The sequence below is a fragment of the Octodon degus genome, unplaced genomic scaffold (assembly GCF_000260255.1).
Source record: "Octodon degus isolate 3935 unplaced genomic scaffold, OctDeg1.0 scaffold00058, whole genome shotgun sequence".
Lineage (NCBI taxonomy): Eukaryota > Metazoa > Chordata > Mammalia > Rodentia > Octodontidae > Octodon > Octodon degus.
This window is the reverse complement of record NW_004524634.1, coordinates 3,293,601-3,311,725: the sequence shown is the minus strand read 5'-3', so window position 1 is coordinate 3,311,725 and position 18,125 is coordinate 3,293,601. Positions and strand designations below refer to the sequence as shown.

Sequence of the window (18,125 nt, the reverse complement as noted above, 5' to 3'; positions counted from 1 at the left end):
CTTCACAATTCACTTCTGGTCTGGAGCTGTCCAATTCATGAATGGTAATTTGTGGACACAAAGTCTTCAAATTCTGCAGAGTGTGGTGGCACACACCTGTAATCTCAGCACTTGGCAAGCTGAGGCAGGAGGGTCACCAGGGTTCTAGGCCAGCCTGGGCTACCTAGTGAGTTCAAGGACACGCTACACTATAAAGGAAGACCTTGTCTCGAAAAAACAACAAGAAGTTTTTTGTGCCCTTATTTACTCTTTTAACATCATTATAACTGTTTTGAATATTATACATTTATATTTTTATTGTCTGGGTGGTTTGTTTGTTTAGCTGTGCTAGGGATTGAATGTAGACCTTACAAATTCTAAGCAAGCTCCCGACCACTAAGCTATACCCTCCAGTTCTATATTTGTTTTTATATGAACTTTTTCCCATAGGTTTGTTGTCTTTCAAACACATAAAGCTTAAAAAATAAAAAATGAATGTAGAATCTGTCATGGGTACAAGGTGCAAGGAGCATGGCCCGCCCCTCCCCTCCTCTGAGGGTGGCCACTGCCTGGAGGCACCGGTGAAAAAAGCTGTGGGGCATCAGGCAGCCCTCAGGGAGTAGAGACCGGGAGCTGCATGCCCCACGGGCTTCCTCCGTCTTTGCTAGGAGAGCTGCTGCCATCTCCAGGCCCTGATTAGCATCAGACCAAAGCCCTGCGGGAGCATCGTTTCTGGACAAACCAAGAATGCAGGAAGTGTAGCGGGACCGTGGCTTTGCTGCAGGGTTCTTACATCTGGGGTCTGGGCTGGGTTCAGGAAGCCTTCACATCTCAATGCTACAGTTCCAATTTTGGCCTTTGTGCCTTCTCAGAAGTAAGAGCACACAGCTCCCATAGTGACTTGAAGGTCTAGAGATCTGCACAGGCTAAGAGGCAGCACTCTATGTTTAGGTTAGCAGTGGTAAAGTAATAAGACAGAATTTTTGTTCATCAGTCTCTTGTGTCCTGGGCCTGTTTGTCTTTTTTTTTTTTTTTCCCAACAGACAAGGAAATTAAGGCTCTATGTGCTAAAAAACTTGCCCAGGGTCCCACAAATAGGTAGTCAGATTCCTCCACCACAGGCTTTGTTAGGGTTTTCTCCCAGACAAGGGAGCTGGGGAGGCTGTGGCATGTAGGGAGGTCAAGGTCCCTCCTGGTCCAGCACAGACAGTAGAGGGTGGGAATGGGCTGGCTACTTGGTGGGCTGGGGCGCTTTTGCTTGTGTTCTAGGATGGGGCGGGAGCTGCCAGGTACAGCTGGAAGCGTGGGGAAGGAAAGGGCTCTAAATGGAACCAGCAGGTTCCTACCAGGGCTCTGAGATAGGTGGAGGACGAGGACCACCGTGCAGCCCTGTCTGTGGCTCTTAGGTGGCTCTGGGGCTGGCATGATCTGGGGGCTTCTCAGCAGTGCTATGGTGGGCTGGGAGCTGTGTCTGGAAGCTTAGGAGGGGCGATGGGAGCATGCAGAGAGGCCAGGCATGTGTGGGTTCAAGCTGGAATGGGCATAAGGTGTGTCCAGAGGGGTCAGACCAGCAGCACTAATGCAGGGTGGGGGACTCTGAGGAGGCACTCGGGCTTAAGGAAATGACCTGGGGGTCAGGGCTGGCCTCAGGCTAGAGCCGCACTTAGAGAGAACCGGTTGTGGGGGTGGCAGGAGCTGTGCCTATGGCTGGGTGTGTGTGACATGGTGGAGACCAAGGAGCAATCTCTCCCCAGCACTCAGTGTAACCCGGAAGTGCGGACGGGCCATCTTCTGAAGGCAGCTCGGTGTCCTCCTTGGAGCCGGGGCTGATAGCCCCTCCGTTGTTTATGACTAGCAAGTGCCCCTCTTTATGCTGAGGTCCCGCTCACAGGGTCCAGCTCTGGCTCTGGCCTATTATCTCCTGGCTGCTTCTTTTCTTCCTTTCTTTTTTTTTTTTTTTATAATACTAGGAATCGAACCCAGAGCCTCATGCACATTAGGCAAGTGATCTGCCCCTGAGCTACACTCCTGGACTGTTTTTCAAATTTTATTTTGAGATGAGGTTCTATTAAATTGTCCAGGCTGGCCTCAAACTTTTGATCTTCCTGCCTCAGCCTCCTGAGTTGCCCCTAGACTCTGCTGCCCTGTTATCTCTTCAGCTTAAAAGTTTGGCAGTAATTTCTTATTCAAATAAGGTATTGATTTAATGATGGGACCAAGTAAGGTGTTAGGTACATGTCTGAGCCATGGCACAGAAATTGGCAGAGCTCTTCCAATCTTCTTGTGTACTTGGACTCCGGAGCGCTGGGGGGTGATTCTGAGCCCCTCGGCTCACCACAGCGTGCCTGCATGTGCAGGGTCCTATTTGCTTCAGGGCAGGAAGAGGAGCACAGCAGAGGGCTTCCCCGCACTCAGGCCTGGTAGGGGAGCAGCTGGTCCAGGACAGAGGTCCTGTGCATTCATGCCCCTGGAGGAGACGCCCAGCGGAGATGCCTGCGTGCGCCCTGGCCCTCAGTCCCTTGCTTGGCATGTTATGACAGGGAGGGGCAGGGGCTGGAGAAACCAGTCAGCCGCTCCACACTGTGAGTCAGGCTTCTGGCAGGCAGCCCCTAGCCCTGGGGCACCTGGTGACTCAGCTGAGGACTGACAGGCAGGGGACCCATGGACAGTGAAAGTGCTGGGAAAGGGTGGCATGGATGGCAAATGAGACTCCCGCTTTCCCGGAGAACCTGGTCCAGTGGATCTCTCTCCTTCTACCTCCTGTCTCTGCAGCTGAGCCTCCCAGCCCCTGAGGGAGTGCACTGCCTGGGAAATGAGCTTCTTCAGTCACGTATCACCACAGCTGGACAGGGCCAGATCTTCAGCCAGCACAGCCAGGGTCCCCAGGAGCAGCAGCTGAGAGCCTCAGGAGGTACAGGGGGGCCTGTTCACCCTCCCACCCTCCTCCTGGCCATCTGGGGAGCTGGTACGTCTCTAACCCCAGGTGCTCACAGTTGTGCCTCACCCTTACTCTAGGAGATAGGAGGATTGCCCCGCTGGCTGATGTCTTAGCCCTACCACTTCCACAGCCAACTAAGTCCTTCCTGGGACTGCCATTGAGGATGGCTGTTGAGAGAGAGGAGCCCTCCTCACAAAGGGTGGTGTGGGCCACAGGATGCTCAGGATGGCAGAAGACCTCAGAGGACTTAGGTGGGAGAACTGTCTCAAGAAAAAAGAAGATTCCAGTGAAATTGAGAACCCACAGACCCCTACAGAGAAATATCTTTACTTTGTGTGTAGAGTGAACCACACGTGTGAGTAGACTTTTTCACTGAGTCTTCTGGGCACTTGATGACAGGGGACTGCCATAAACCAGAGCTTGCAGCAGAGTTTGGGGGCCCTGTGCCCCTAAGGGACAGCACACAGGGATCCAGGCCAGGGAAGGACCAGGGGCTGTAGGGCTATTACACTGGTTGACCAGGAGAAGACCCATTTGAGCTCGCTGGGTGGTAGCAGGCTCTCAGTGCCGCCAGCATGGTGGACCTGCTCTATCCATCTGCCTTCTGCTAGGGTGCTTGCTTAGGGCACCAGACTAGTGTTAGGGGAGCTCTACAGGCAGCTGCTTGCTCTTCTGGGAGGTCAAGCACAGGGATTCAGTTTGGGACAAATTAACCCATATCTGTCACCTTCCTCTCTTGGCTCAGCTGCAAACCACCCATCCTGTGCAGTTCTTTATGAACACATCCTACCAAATGCAAGAGCAGAGGAAGGAGGAGGGGCTGAGCAGCAGGTGCTCCGTGCCCTAGACCCTGTTGGCTCACTGGCTGGGGTCAAGGTAGATAAGGATGGAGACCTGAGGTTGGGCCTTCTGAGCTCTGTCTACCCAGGGGAAAGCCAGCTTTGACAGGAGTATCTGACAGTGATCTTAGCTTCTGCATGTTGGGGCTATACCTGGGAAACTCACAGTGTACCTTTAGAAAGCTGGCGTGCTCTGAAAACTGCAGCAGAGAAGACACACACGGGTCCTTATCCCCCGCTGGACATGCTCAAGTCTTGCCTCTCCCTCGGCCCACCACGGTTGTAGCTGGTGGAAACTGACTAGCAGTGGCTTGTGTGGCTCCAGGGACAAAGCTGCCTCCACCCTAATCCACACATGCTCCCAGGTCCAGCCGATGTAGGTGATCTTGCTCAGAGACTGTGCTTAGTACAGCTGTGTTGGGAAGTGTACCTGTCCAGGGACAACTGCCCATCCTGTGCCCTTCTGCAATGTGTGTGGCTCTGTATCCTGAGGGGACATGGCCTTTTTATCCTCCTTAGTGACTCTCACTATCTTAGTGCACAACTACAGAGACTGACATTAAAATGGACATGAACTTTATTTGGCCCAAACCTTCCACCAAACAGGTGACACAACTGAGTCCCTGGGAAAAATGGTGACCACCCCCAAGCCACCCGACTTGGAAGGATCAGAACTAGTTGTAGAGTCTGGCTAAGTTGGCCCTGCAGCCAGCACCTGCCACTTGTCAGCACTGCTCTGAGTATTGAATCAACAAATGTCCCCTGCTGTGGGACCGGCTGGCTGGAGGATGCAGGTCAAACTTGCAGAACATCTCACACATGTAGGACGGACCACAGGCCTTTGGAGACATGTGCAATAAACAAGCCCATCTAGCTGCAAGTGACAGAATCCCCTCTCAAACTAGTGTATGCACGAGAGGGAATTTCTTCATTCTGACTGCAGGTGGCCCAGGAGGCGCTGACTTCAGGCCCAAGAAGTGTCTCTCTGGTGCCAGTCTGGCTGAACACAGGGGGTTTTAAGCCTGATGTCTCTGGCAGGACCAGTCATCGTGACCTCCTCTTGGGAAGGTGGAGAGATCTTCCAGATGGGAAGGGCGACTGCCCCGAGATTGGAAGAGGGTGAGGAAGCCAAAGCACAGCCCTTTACTCTCGTTGTAAAGCCCTGAGTCAGGATGCTGGTTTGAATCTTTCAATTTGTCACACGGAAATATTTCTTACGTATTGAAGGTTGTGGGAAAAAATAGGTGTCCAGGTTCCAGAATAATAGTAAGGTAAGGTAAATACTGTGGACTCACCACTCAGGAGGAGAAAATTGTTGCGCTGGACTTTGTACTAACCTTAGAAAAACTTGCCCTGATTACATTCTTTGTCCTTCTTGTCTTGTATTTTGAATTTGTCATTTCATTTCCCAATATAGCCCCAAGCAAAACAATATTTTATGCTGACTGCCATTTAGTAAACCATCCTTATTTCCCTGGATTTCTTTGTTCCACATTATGAATTTTAAGATTCCTTTAAGTTCAAGCGTGGAGTTGTGATTTTTTTCATTACTGTGTAATAATCTATTACACATAGTAAAGGTATTTTAATCTATTCACCTTGAAGCTGATGAATATTTGGTTGCTTTGAGTTACTTATTTGTATTATAAGCAGTGTGATCATAAACATGCTTATTTCCTGGAAGAAAAAGTCTAGAATTTCTTCACATGTAGGTTATAGAATTTGTAAGATTTGTGAGTGTTTGGCTGTCCAAGATGACAGAACTATTTTCCATAGTTCGTTCTTCCTGGGTGGCAACTATTCCCGACACTGTCTGAGTTTCTAGCATGGAGAGTTAATCTGATGATACAGATAGGTTTCAGTGATACAGGGAATCATTTTGGCTCTGGAATGCTGTACAACGCGGCCTCGGAGAAGCCTACAGTGGCTCCTGGGAGGCTCAGTGCAGGTGCCAGGGAGCTTCATGCAAGCGAGGAAGATCAGCATCATGGCAAGGGCAGAGATGGAGGTGTGGAGTGACTGGCTCTGACGCGCTTACCCTCTGCTGTGGGGTAGCTACAGGTGCCCGGTAGTGCTGATACGCAGAGGCTGTGAGAGAGAGCCCTTCCATCCCGGGATGAGACACCTGGCGTCAGGTCTCCAGGCCATGAAAACCTCTGCTCAGCATGGACACACAGATTCTGGAGGGGAGAAACGAAGTCACAGCACCCCGTCTCCCTTCCTTAGGAATGAAAGATTTGAAATACATTTTACCTCTGACAGAACCTATGAGAAAATACCAGCACTTGGTAAATAGAGAAAAGGTGACATTTATTGAAATGACCAATGAGTTTGAAAGAAGAAGGCTGTATCAGTCATCTACTGCTGTCCAACAAAGGAAATGCGAGCTTAGGAACCTGACATAGTAGTAAGCACTCGCATCTCTCTTGCTTTGGTGGGTCAGGAATTTGGAAGATGTAGAATGATTCTGGCCCTGGGGACTTTCCTGAGGCTGCAGACTTCAATATGGTGGCCAGGGCTGCTGTCGCCTGAAAGCCCGAAGAGTCAGGAGGCTCCACTTTCAAGTGACTCATTCGCATGGCTGACAAGGTGTTGCTGGTAGGAGAGCTCATTCACTCCTCGCTGAACCCTCCTACAAGGACGCCTGATGCTCTCAGCTCAGGATGGTGGCTTCCCCAGGGCGAGAGATGTGAGGACACAGGAGGAAGACACAGCACCTTAAAAAGTCCTTGCCTAGGCCCCAACGTCACACATGTGCACCGTGGCATCAAGATGAGACTTCACTGGTTCTCTCAGGTCATCTCTAGTTCAGTAGAGCAGATGCACTCAGAAGGGCAGAATAAGGCTGGGAGATAGCTCAGTGGCAGTAGTGCCTGCCTGGCAAGCGCAAGGTCCCGAGTTCAATCCCCACTACAAAAAAAAAAAAAAAGCAGAACAGCAGGGGGACATCCTGGGGGGCCACCTCCAGCAGGGACTAATCTAACCATGGGAATAGATGCGCCCCCTGAGGAAAAGAGTTACTACACAAGATGAGGGAAAATTAACCGAAGGAAATGCAGTAAAATACTTGACCTCTATTATTCCTGTAAGACTCATTGAACTTGTGAAAAGGAACAACCTCAGTAGAAATTTTATTTTATATGAAAAGTCACAAAGAGAAAAGTTAAAGAGCATAAGCCACACATAACATGAAAGAAAGCAAATGATATTAGAAAATGAGCTTGAAAAAGTCTAGAAAAAGGATAAAAGCATAAAGAACCCAGGCCATATATGGTTCTCTAACAGGAAGCTGAGGCAATAAAAAAAAAGGAGAAAAATGATTCCTTCTTCTGTTGATTAGTTTACTTATTCAGTCAACATGTACTTATTGAGCCTGTTACAGGCATACATGCAGGAAAGTTTTCTACTTGGAGTTTTAATTGCTTTTTATAATCCACTATTTGTGTAATCAAATAAATACAGTCATATCTTGATACTACACTGCTTTGAAACTTGTTGAATTCTGCACTCAACATATTGCAGCATGAAAATTGTGTCCTGGTAGACATCCTTTGTTTTGTGTCAGTTGCCCTCTGACTCACGGTCCTTTCTACCTGAATCATTTTGTTTGGTGCTTGAGCTTTGGGGCTCTGTGGGCCTCCTGGCACCAATTCATGTGAGGACTGAAGTACCGCTGTAATAGAAAATTTCCCTTTAAAGCAAAGTGCAAGCTTTTCGATTTAAGGAGCAAATTTAGATAAAAGGGCTCACATATACTTGTAGTTTTATGAAATCTCATGTTTCAAGAGTTTAAGGGAAAATATTTTTAGTGTCTGAGAAGGAAAGAAAGGTTACACACAAGGACAGAAAAAGTGGCTTGTTCTGATTTTCACATATACAACTTTAAATTTCTGAACATATTCAGATAAATTCTGAACATAGTTCAGAAAAATTCTGTACATAGCTGAGATGTCACTCATATGTAGGTCAATGGAGAGACATTCTGAGACATGTAAGGACTTACAAAATCTGCCTGAAATACAATGCCCTCAAAGGGTCCACCAACCAACCAAGATGTGAGTCAAATCAAGAACCCAAGAATGAAAGACATGGCACAAAAGAATCAAGTGTGAGTAACTAAGCCAGCTAAGAATGGCTAATGTCTACATCATCATTTGGAACATGGCAATGAAGCCAGATGCAAACATCAGAAATTATTCTCGAAGAAAAAAAAATTCCAAACACATGATTTTCTGACAAAAACTTAAGTGAGGGAAAGGCAGAAAAAGATGTAAAAGTATCCTAAATTTTTAACTTACCTCAATACCTTAAATTTAACTTATTATTTAATTCTTCACATTGGCCAAATTTTGTGCTTCAAATACTTTGTCAAGTGACTGGTGCATAACTTTTGAATTATTATAGAAAAGGGAAGCAAGAAAAATTGACTAATTAAAGAAATCCAGAAAAAGAAACAGCAAGGAACTATTAAAGCACAAAATATTATAGAAATAATGTTATATGCACAAGTTTCACCAAAAAATAAATGTATAAAATTCCTCACTGAACCGATAAACACTACACAGTTGTGTAAAAATTGTCAAAAGCTCAAAATATATACTGGTTTTTAGAAACGTACAACGACGTGAAAATGCAAAAAATAAAGTGAGAAAAGATGAGTTTGAGAACATGAAAACAAAGAGAAAATACCAATACACTATTGGTAGGGCATGAGGTAGCATTCAAAGGAAGAGGGTGTTACTTTTAAAAATTTATCATTATTTTTCCTTATTTATTTGGTCCAGGGTCTCACCACGCAGCTCGGACTCGTAATGATCCTCCCAGCGCTGGGATTACAGGCGTGCCCCACCATGGCGTTTGGGTGGCCAGCATGATGTTCCGTGGGGTTCTGGGGCTGGCTTGACATGCACTACTGGGGATCGAATCCGGGTCCTTGCGCTTGCCAGGCAGGTGCTGAGGCTCCTGAGCTATCTCCCCAGACCTGAGGGTGCTATTTTTATATTGATCAAGATGACCAACCTCAATAAAGATACATCATCAGCTTTATGAACCAAATAATATTTCATTCAAAAATAGAAAGCAAAATGTATTATAAATAAGAACCACTCAAATCAAGTCTTTGTGAAGACATTAAACATATGGTAGTTATACTTGCTAGATCAAAGAGACTACAAAATATATAGAGAGAAATTAAATAATATGATATATCAGTAAACAGAAATAATGGGGAGCCCAAGGTGCCATCCGAACCCAGCAGAATCACCTTCTAAGCCTGTGTTGCTCTCCTCAGTCTGCTGGGGGAGAAGAGATGAACTTTCTGTCCTCAGCCCCGCCTATGATTTCATCCTGGGATCGCAGCCTGTACTCAGCACGGGGCTTTGTACCACTCTCCCTCAGTTGGCAGAAATCTGTCTTTTGCTCTCCCGTGTATTCACCTGACTCATTTGCGTTTCATTTTTTGACTCACCAAAAGTGGCTTCTCGGAGTCTCCCTGGCTCTATGATGAGACTTCCCTGAGCACTCGTACCCTCGCCAGGACGTTCTTGTTTCCGTATCTCGCTGCACGCACTCAACAACCACCACTCAATGCTGCGTTACAGCATAAACACCCGTGCACACCCTGTGCCACAAGTCTGCTTGGCCCACAGTACAAGCTCAGGAGTACAATTCATAGATGAATACAACTTTAAGTGGAAACTTGAAACTTTTCTAAGTTCTGTCTGTGCATCCAGATCAATTGTTCTTGCCTGGGGGTGATTCTGGCCCCAGCGAACATTGAGCAATGCCTGGGGACATTTTTAGTTGTCACATTTGGGGTTAGGGGTCACTGGAGTTGGTGGCCAGGAAGTAGGGGTGCTGCTGATCTACCTACTGTGCCCAGGTGGCCCCATGAAAACGAATGATCTGGCCCAAAATGTTCATAGCAATGCGAAACCCTGCTGCAGATCCATATCATCTACTTTATTTAGGAAAATACTTTCTTGGAATTTTAGAATATGTAAATGAGTAATAAGATTTCAAAAGTTGTAAGTGGTTGCCAAGGCCTAGTGGAGGAAGGAGATAAAATTGAATAAGCAAAGCATAGAGGAGGTTAGGGCGCTGAGTCTATGCTCTATCTGCCATAAAGGTGAATGCCCATCATTGGATGTGTGTTAATCCTATAGAAAGGACAACACCAGCAGGAAGTGCTGAAGGAACCCGCGACTCCGGGAGGTAATGACCTGTGAGGAAGGGTTCATGAAGTGGGACAAATGCAAACTGTAAGAGCAGGACGTTGATAAAGGGGGAGGCTGTGCTTGTGCGGGGACAGGAGCTAGAGAGGTTCTTTTTGTACTTTGCATGACATTTTGCTGTGAACCTAAAACTGCTCTTCGTAATGAAGTCTAGATTAAAAAAAAAAATCAGCATTTTGCCAACACGCAGATATTCTAGCTCTCTGGTGCGTAGAATATGGCTCTCAAATCGCAGCCTCAGCTTCACCGGGGAGCTTGTTAGAGAAACACAGGCCCTCAACTCCATGCCAGATCTGCTGAAGAAGAACCCTAAGTTTAGGGTCAGGGATATAGCCCAGTGGTGTAAGCGCCTGTCTGGCAAAAAGAACTCTACATTTAATAGCACCCCAGGCACTTCATAAACACATTTAAGTTTGAGGACACCAGTTCTCATTCTTGGATGTTCATTAAAATCATCTGGAGAGAGATTTCAAATCCCAGGGCCTGAGCTACACTCAGACCTATTAAATGTGAATCTAAGGACTGGGGCCTCAACATCACTGTTTATTTTTAGAGCAGCTCAGTCATTTTGAGCTTGTGAACCACTGCCTGACAGATACGGTGAAATAAGAAAAGAGTAAAGCAACAGTCTTCCTGACTCTTGGGCTCTTGCCCATACTGGATAAGTGCCTTTGAGAAGGCTGCTTGGTGGTTTAAAGAGAATCCAAAGGGAGGAATTTCTTTGAAGAGTCAGAGTCAGTCTATGTCTTTTGCTCAATTGTTACAGAAAGTATCCCAGAAGAGCAAGAGGAATGGGGTGGGCTGGTGTCTGTCACTTCCCCAGGGAGCAGCCCTGGCTCTTGGGCTGAGGGGCAGGGTGGAGGGAGACAGGCTGCTGAAGGGTAGAGATCCACTTCCACTGAGGGCTGGCGAGGATATAACTGCCTCTCTCGGACCAGAATGATCCAGGTGGATCGAGGATGCACGCTGTCACCTATAGCTGTTCATAATCCTGCCCCGAGGACCTTCTGAAAGGATCAGGGAACCCGCGGTGATCCCCAGTGAGAGGAAGGAAGAGGGCCAGGGAACAAAGTGCAGCTCTCCCTTTCTGGGAGGGACACTAGGTGTTGCTTGTGTGGCCTCTGAAGTGTCCAAGAGGAGCCACCACAACGGTCATGTGATGCGAGGTTATGGTTTAGGTGCTTGGTTCCCTCCAGAATTCATGGTGAGAGTCCTCCAGGCAGAAGCACTAGGAAGTGTGGCTTTAGGAGACAATAAGGTGACGAGGGCTCTGGCCTCATGTGTGGGATCAGTGCCTTGTACACGGGCTAGGAAGAGTCTACTAGGCTTTTCTACCTCCCATCTATCACGTGAGGACAAAGCGAAGACAGAGTTGTTCATGAAGCAAAGAGGATCATTACAGACTCCAAATCCGCTAGCACCTTCACCTTGCACTTCTCTGCCTCCAGGACTGAGCAATGAATTTTTCTTATTTATAAATCACCCAGTTGAGATATTCTGTTGATGTTGTTACTACTTTTTGAAGCAGGGTCTCACTTTATGTAGTTCAGGCTGGCCTTGAACTGACTAAGTAGCTCAGGTTGGCCTTACATTTGCTGCAGTCCTCTTGCCTCAGCCTCCTGAGTGCTGGGATTACAGACTAGCACCGCTATGCCTGGGCCAGTCAAGGTATTGCAGTGCGGCAGCGGGGCTGAGATGGTGGGAAGAGGAACGAGGCCTTCTCGGCACACACGGACTGTGTCAGTCCTGCCGCCACCCTGAAATAGAGTCCCGTTCAGGGTATGGCAGCCCGAGAAAATCTAACTGTCTGGAAAGTGGAAGTATTACAAATGATAGCTCAGTTCCTCTGCACACTGGAGGCATAGGGGTTTTTCTGTTTTTCTGTCTTAAGAGATAGACGAGGTCTGGGCTGAGAGTTGGGGAATGAGAGGGAACTCAGAAAGCAGGGGCCGCAGGGTGCCCGTGGCAGTATGGGGTCACAGTTTGGAAGAGATTAAGATGTGCCGTCCTGGGAGTTAATGAAGGAGCATCCTGCCCTGGCCACACACACACACACACACACACACACACACTCATACACTTCTTGTTATCTAGTACTGTGCTGTTGCACTTTGTCCTTTCCTAAGCAAGACAAAATCACTAAGCCTGCACAATTAGGCTCTTTCATTCTGAGGCCCGAGGAAACTCCCCCCTCCCCGCCCCTCCCTAACTTAATTCTTACTGCACACCTCTGGAGAGAAGGATCAGCATGGGGCAGTCTGTTCTGAGCAGTCAGAGGGCCACCAGGAAATCTGGCTTTAAAACAAAAATATTTTATATAGTAGGTACAGGGTCTTGCTATGCAGCTCAGACTCAGAGTGATCCTCCTGTCTCAGCCTCCCCAGCTCTGGGATGACAGGCATGTGCCACCACACCCAATTTCAGTAGCTGGCTCCGTGCACCCAGGTTTCTGGGGCTGACGGCACGCTGTACCAGGGGTTGAATCCAGGTCCTTGCACTTGCCAAGCAGGTGCTTAAACCTTGAGCTATCTCCCCAACCAAATCTGGCTGTTTTGGATAATGTCCTGACACTCACCGAATCCCTTTGCCCATAAAAGTGAGACCTGAGCAGTCACATGCTGCTCCCAGAGGGGTCCTAGCACCCCTACACACTGCCTGTCACAAGCATCCCAAAAGGGAGCCCCCAGGCTGCCCTCTGGTCTAATCTCCAGACAAGCAGGAGGGCAGCACGAGGAGGTATCCTCGTTCACCCTGCACTTTTGCTACTCGTGAACCTCATCTGTTAACCTCATTCCCTCTTTTCTTCTTCATTTCTAGCATGTTGAGAGAGCTGGGCTCTTCCAGCCTGTGGACAGGACAACTTGTCCTTCATCTTTGTAGCTAACTCGGGGCTCATCTGAGACTCTTGATGCATGGGCCAGCCATATTCTTTTCTGTCACCACTGAGAACATTTGCAAACATTGTGCTTCCAAGCATCACAAAAAAAGCTATCAACAGCTGTGCAGGTCAGGTACTTGTACAGGTCTACCTCTCTGGCTAGAACTCAGGAAAACTAGAAATGAAAATCCAAATGATACGCAAAAAGCAAACAAACTCCAACCACTTGGGGAGTTAAAAATCACTCCTCTAAGTGACTCTGGGATCTGAGAGGCAGTATGGACGTCAGTAATGATAATGATGGAAATGCAGACAAATAAATGAGGCTGACATATATTTCCAGATGCCAGAGAAAGCCAAACACAAACAGCTACCTCCACCACCACAACCCAAGGAGACAGGGAAAGCGAATAATGAAATCCCCTAGAAATTAATGGATTAGAAAATGGAAAACATAAATTGATAAATAGACCCATGGTCTAGCTCTTTAAAAAGACCAGTGAATTACAGAAACCACTGGCAAGCCTAATCAAGAGAAAGGGAAAATATGAGAGTATAGAAATGAGAAATGAGACACAGTTAAATGAAAAATATAAAGAAATGGCTTTCATAACTTTATGCTAATAAATTTCAAGATCTTAATGAAGTGGATAATTTTCTTGGAAAATATAAATCATTAAATTTGACTGAGAAAGTGATAGAAAACCTGAATAGACTAATAATCTTAGATAAGGCTGAAAAAGTTGTCCAAAAAAGTGCTAAACCTAGATTCTTTCAGAAATAGGTTTTTTTTTTTTTAACTTCTAAGAAACAGATGAGCCTCCTGGTGTTTGATCCTTTCCCCTGGGTTAGCACATGAGCAAAGATGGACATCTTTCCAAGCATTTTATTAAGCTACCTTTGCTGGATCACTAATGCCAACTGCCAGATGGGCAAAAGGAACTGCAGCTCAATTTCACAAAAATAGACTCAAAATATTAGACAACTGGGTGCAGCCATATGTTTCTATGTTTTTGATAGCGATACAGTATGTACAAGCAAGGCTGATCCCAGCAATGCAAGTGTTCAGTTAGGAATCTCGGTGTGATCAAATATATTACTAGGTCAAGGTAGAAGACCATGAAAAGTGAAGAACTTGGGTTCAAATCCTGTATCTTTTTGCACATTGTAACTGCGGATCCTTGGTTAGTTTTCCTATTTTAAAATTTAGAAAATAATGCCTAATAGTCAGGGCCACATGCAATCAATTAAAGAATACAAAGAATACAAAACTCTTGGCAAGGAGCTGAACTTAGTACATCAGAGAAATTCTAAGACCTTTCTATCAGTCTTGGTTTTTGTAAATAAGAGACTTAAAGAACATTCCTTAACCACTGCAAAGACAATCTCAAACCAAAGCAACAGAATTATTAATGTTGAGGACATTAGTGACATTCCAATTTAGTTCAGGAGCAAGATAATGCCTCAATCTGCACTATTACTTATTAATGTACTGGAAGTTCTAGGAATGGAGTTAAACAAGAAGATAAAATAAGGGCTGTAAATATTCCCAAAGAGAAAATATTATTACTGTCATTTTCAGAGGATATGGTTTTGTAATTTGAATATCTAAAAAAATCAACTGAAAATGTCACATGGCTAACACATGACTTTAGTCAGGTAATAGTCACAAAATATAGACATATAGTCGTAAAAACTAATACCTTTTCTATGATAATGAGCAAGGTGTTAGAATATGCTATGGAAATATATTGCATTTACTACTGAAGCAAAATTCATTGGGACTAACAAGAAATGTACAAGATTTATGTAAAGAAAAGAAAAAGACTTTACAGAGGAACATAAAACATGAATTGAACAAAAAGGAGATACAGGCTTTCTTTTCTAGGAGGAGTGAATAATACAAGATTCTAGTTGGCCCAATTAATCTGTAAATGACAAAATTTTAATCACTATGTCAGTGAGATTCTTTTCTTCTTATGAAAATCTTGACAAAATTATTATAAGTTTCTCTGGCAGAATAGATGTGTGGAGAAGAAAATGTTAAATAAGAGTAATGTTGGTAGACTTGCTCTACAAGATAATAAATATAATTAAAGGCTTCAACAATTAAAATAGGTTGTTGCATATATTTTTTCTTCTACTGGGGAAGAAAAAAAGACAGAAAGACTCATGAGACAGAGTAGGATGGCAGGAATGGATCCAAATACACACGATTACATTTTTAGTTATTTAGGTCTTGCTTTAACTTGGTTTTAACCATCCAGCAGAAGAGTGTAACCGCCAGGTATAAAAAGTAAAGCTATATTGATATGCTGAGCTGTAAAAGGCTCAAGTTAACAACTTTGGACAATTGCCAGTTGTGCTGGTAACCTACTACTATTAGGGGCTATTGGACTATATTGGGTTCTTTTGCTGAATTCAAGTACCTACAGTATTTGGGCTGACATCAAGTATGTAAAGGTACTTTAAAGACTTCTCCTAATACAGCTTCTCTGACAGCAATGGGACATCCATCTCTGACAAAACAAAACAAAAAGGGGGATATAAATAAAGGATCATTTTGCAGTGAAAAAATATGTATATACAAGATAGTTAGGATAGATACAGCTACTTTCTCTTAGCTCAGTGAGAAGAAAAGTTTGTACTAATACTTTTTAGACAAGATACCATGTCTGCTGAATAACCCTAGGAAACAACAATATGCAATGCATTAATTATTGTAACTGTCCTACTAACCTGTTTTGAAACCATTTCATTGCTATTTTATCTTTTTTTCTCATTAAAATGAATAAAAAATTTTAAAAATAAAGTAATAATCATCCTAAAACAAACAAACAAACAAAAAAACCAAATCCACACGAGAACTTATTATGGGTTACAGAGATAATCCATGGAGTTGGAAATGACCAGTAAGAAAGGTCTAAGTTAAATTATTTTCTCCAAATACACATAAAAATGAATCTTAGCTTTTAATTATGCATATCTTTATTTTTGATTCTTTTCTTTGAAAAGATTTCAAATTTACTAAATCAAAAATATAGGACTATATAGTGATGGTAATATTTTTCATCAACAGAGTTCTAGTGAGTGTTGATACAATGGGTCTGGGTAAAAAAAAATATAGGACTAGTACAATCAATTCCATCATATCTTTAACAGATTCACCAATCATTAATATTTTATAATTTATTTTCATATCCTCACATACATGTACATGCACATTTATATGCATGTATACATATATAGGCTTATACATTTATACACATATATTTTTTTCTTTAACATTTGAAAAATAAGTCGGAAGAAATGTGTACCCTTTATCCTTAAAAAATATTTATCTTTTGAGTGAGATTCTCCAAAGAACAAGGCATTTTCTTGTGTATGATAAATACCATGATCATATTCAAAAATTTTAACATTGATACGATACTGTTATATAGTGCTTAGTCCATACACAAATGTTGTAAAGTTTAACATTCTTTCTATCCATTTTGTCCCTTCCAGTCGAGGGCCAGTCATTGTGTTTAACTGTCAGGTCTTTAGCTTCCTTCAGTCTGGAATTATCCCTCAGCCTTCCTTTGTCTGTCTTTCATAGTGCTGATACTTTTCTGAACTATACAGAGTCAGCTCTTTTGAAGGATCTGTGTGTGTGTGTGTGTGTGTGTGTGTGTGTGTGTGTGTGTGGTATTTCTTTATAAGAAGAAATAGGTTATGCTCTTTTGCAGGAACACAGCATAACTCTCAGCACAGCTCTTCAGGGGAGGCACAGGACAGAGCTTCCTTGTACTACTGGCGGTGTTAACTTCAATAACTTGACTAAGCAGCATTTGGAAGACTTCTCTGCTATGAAATTACTTCTTTCCTTTTGTGATGAATACAAAAACTTCAGGGAGCATTCTGAAGTATGTATCTTGTTATTTATTATAGAAGGATTCTTTCTTTCTTTCTTCTTTCTTCTTTCTTTCTTTCTTTCTTTCTTTCTTTCTTTCTTTCTTTCTTTCTTTCTTTTTCTTTCTTCTTTCTTTCTTTTTTTTTGGCCGGCTCAGGCTGCCTTAAGGGTGGGTCTGGTAAGGCACGTGGAGCTGAGGATCAGAACTGCAGTATCCTGCGCCTGACTGTGTTTGCATAAGCAGGCCCTGAACTAACCGGCAGCCCCCCCCCCTTGTTATTTGTTTTAGCTTAAATTAATTGTTACTAGGTTTGTTGCAAAGTGAGGGAGTTCTGACCCTATCATTTCTCTTTTATTTTCCAGTTGGCGTCTTATTATAAGAAACAGCTTTTCTTCCTCTTTCTTTTTCCTCTCAGCACAGTCTCATGGCTTCTTATTTTATTCAGTGTTCCATTACCTGGTACTGTCTTTGTTCATTATGATGCTCACACTGTCCCAGATGTGGCAAGTGGGCTTCCTGTCCTCTTCGCCTGTTCCCACCATTCCTTGGGTGCCTCTTGCTTTCTGGCACAAAACACTTCAGGCTTGTTTTGTACTTTCTCCTCCCCATGGAGTCAGCCATTTCAATAAGGAACTTTAATTCTTTTGATTGGGAAGTGGTACTGAGAAATAATGAACTGAAGACCCACACAAAAATCCCACCATAAAAGAATTATAGTTGAGGGCTGGGGATGTAGCTCAGTGGTACAGCACCTGCCTGGAAAGTGCGAGGCCCTGAGATCAATTCCTGGTATTAAAAAAAAAAAGGACTAGAGTTGAATAGTTGTATAACTTTGCATGAAAAAGACTTTTTAATATACAGTCAAAGGTGGAATTCCTTAGGAAATTCTTCAGGGAACCATCATATCAATTGTTACAAAATGTTGAGGGGCTCCTTCAGATTTCTTCTCTTGTCTGTTCATATCTTCTCCTTTGGCAGTCTTATCCACTATTATGGCTTTAAGAACTATTTGTCTTGAGTATTAACAAATTACACTCTAGGCCTCTCTTTTGGACTTTAGGCATATGTATGTGTGTTCAACAGCCCGCTCACCAGCTCTGCTCCATTGTCCAGTATGTGTCTCTAATGATTTTCTCCTTTCCCAAGTTTTTCTTCCAGTGGTCTCCATTATACAATTAATGGTAAATCCATCCTTAGAGTTATTCAGGTCAAAAGTTTTTAGAATCATTCTTGAATACATTCTTCTTCTTATAAACCACCACTGATCCAGAGCCAATTCTGATAGCATTATGTTAAAAAATCTATTCATAGGGCCGGTCAAATAGCTCAGCAGATTAAAGCACCTGCAAACAGGCACAGGGGCCG

The 18,125-nt window shown here is 44.2% G+C and overlaps 1 non-coding gene across 1 annotated transcript; it reads left to right on the top strand.

Moving 5' to 3' along the window:
- The first annotated feature begins 15,915 nt into the window (after nucleotides 1-15,915).
- Nucleotides 15,916-15,982, top strand: LOC111817481. Its single transcript, XR_002821669.1, has one exon. It is a non-coding gene; the product is annotated as a small nucleolar RNA SNORD56 (small nucleolar RNA).
- The last annotated feature ends 2,143 nt before the right edge of the window (nucleotides 15,983-18,125 follow it).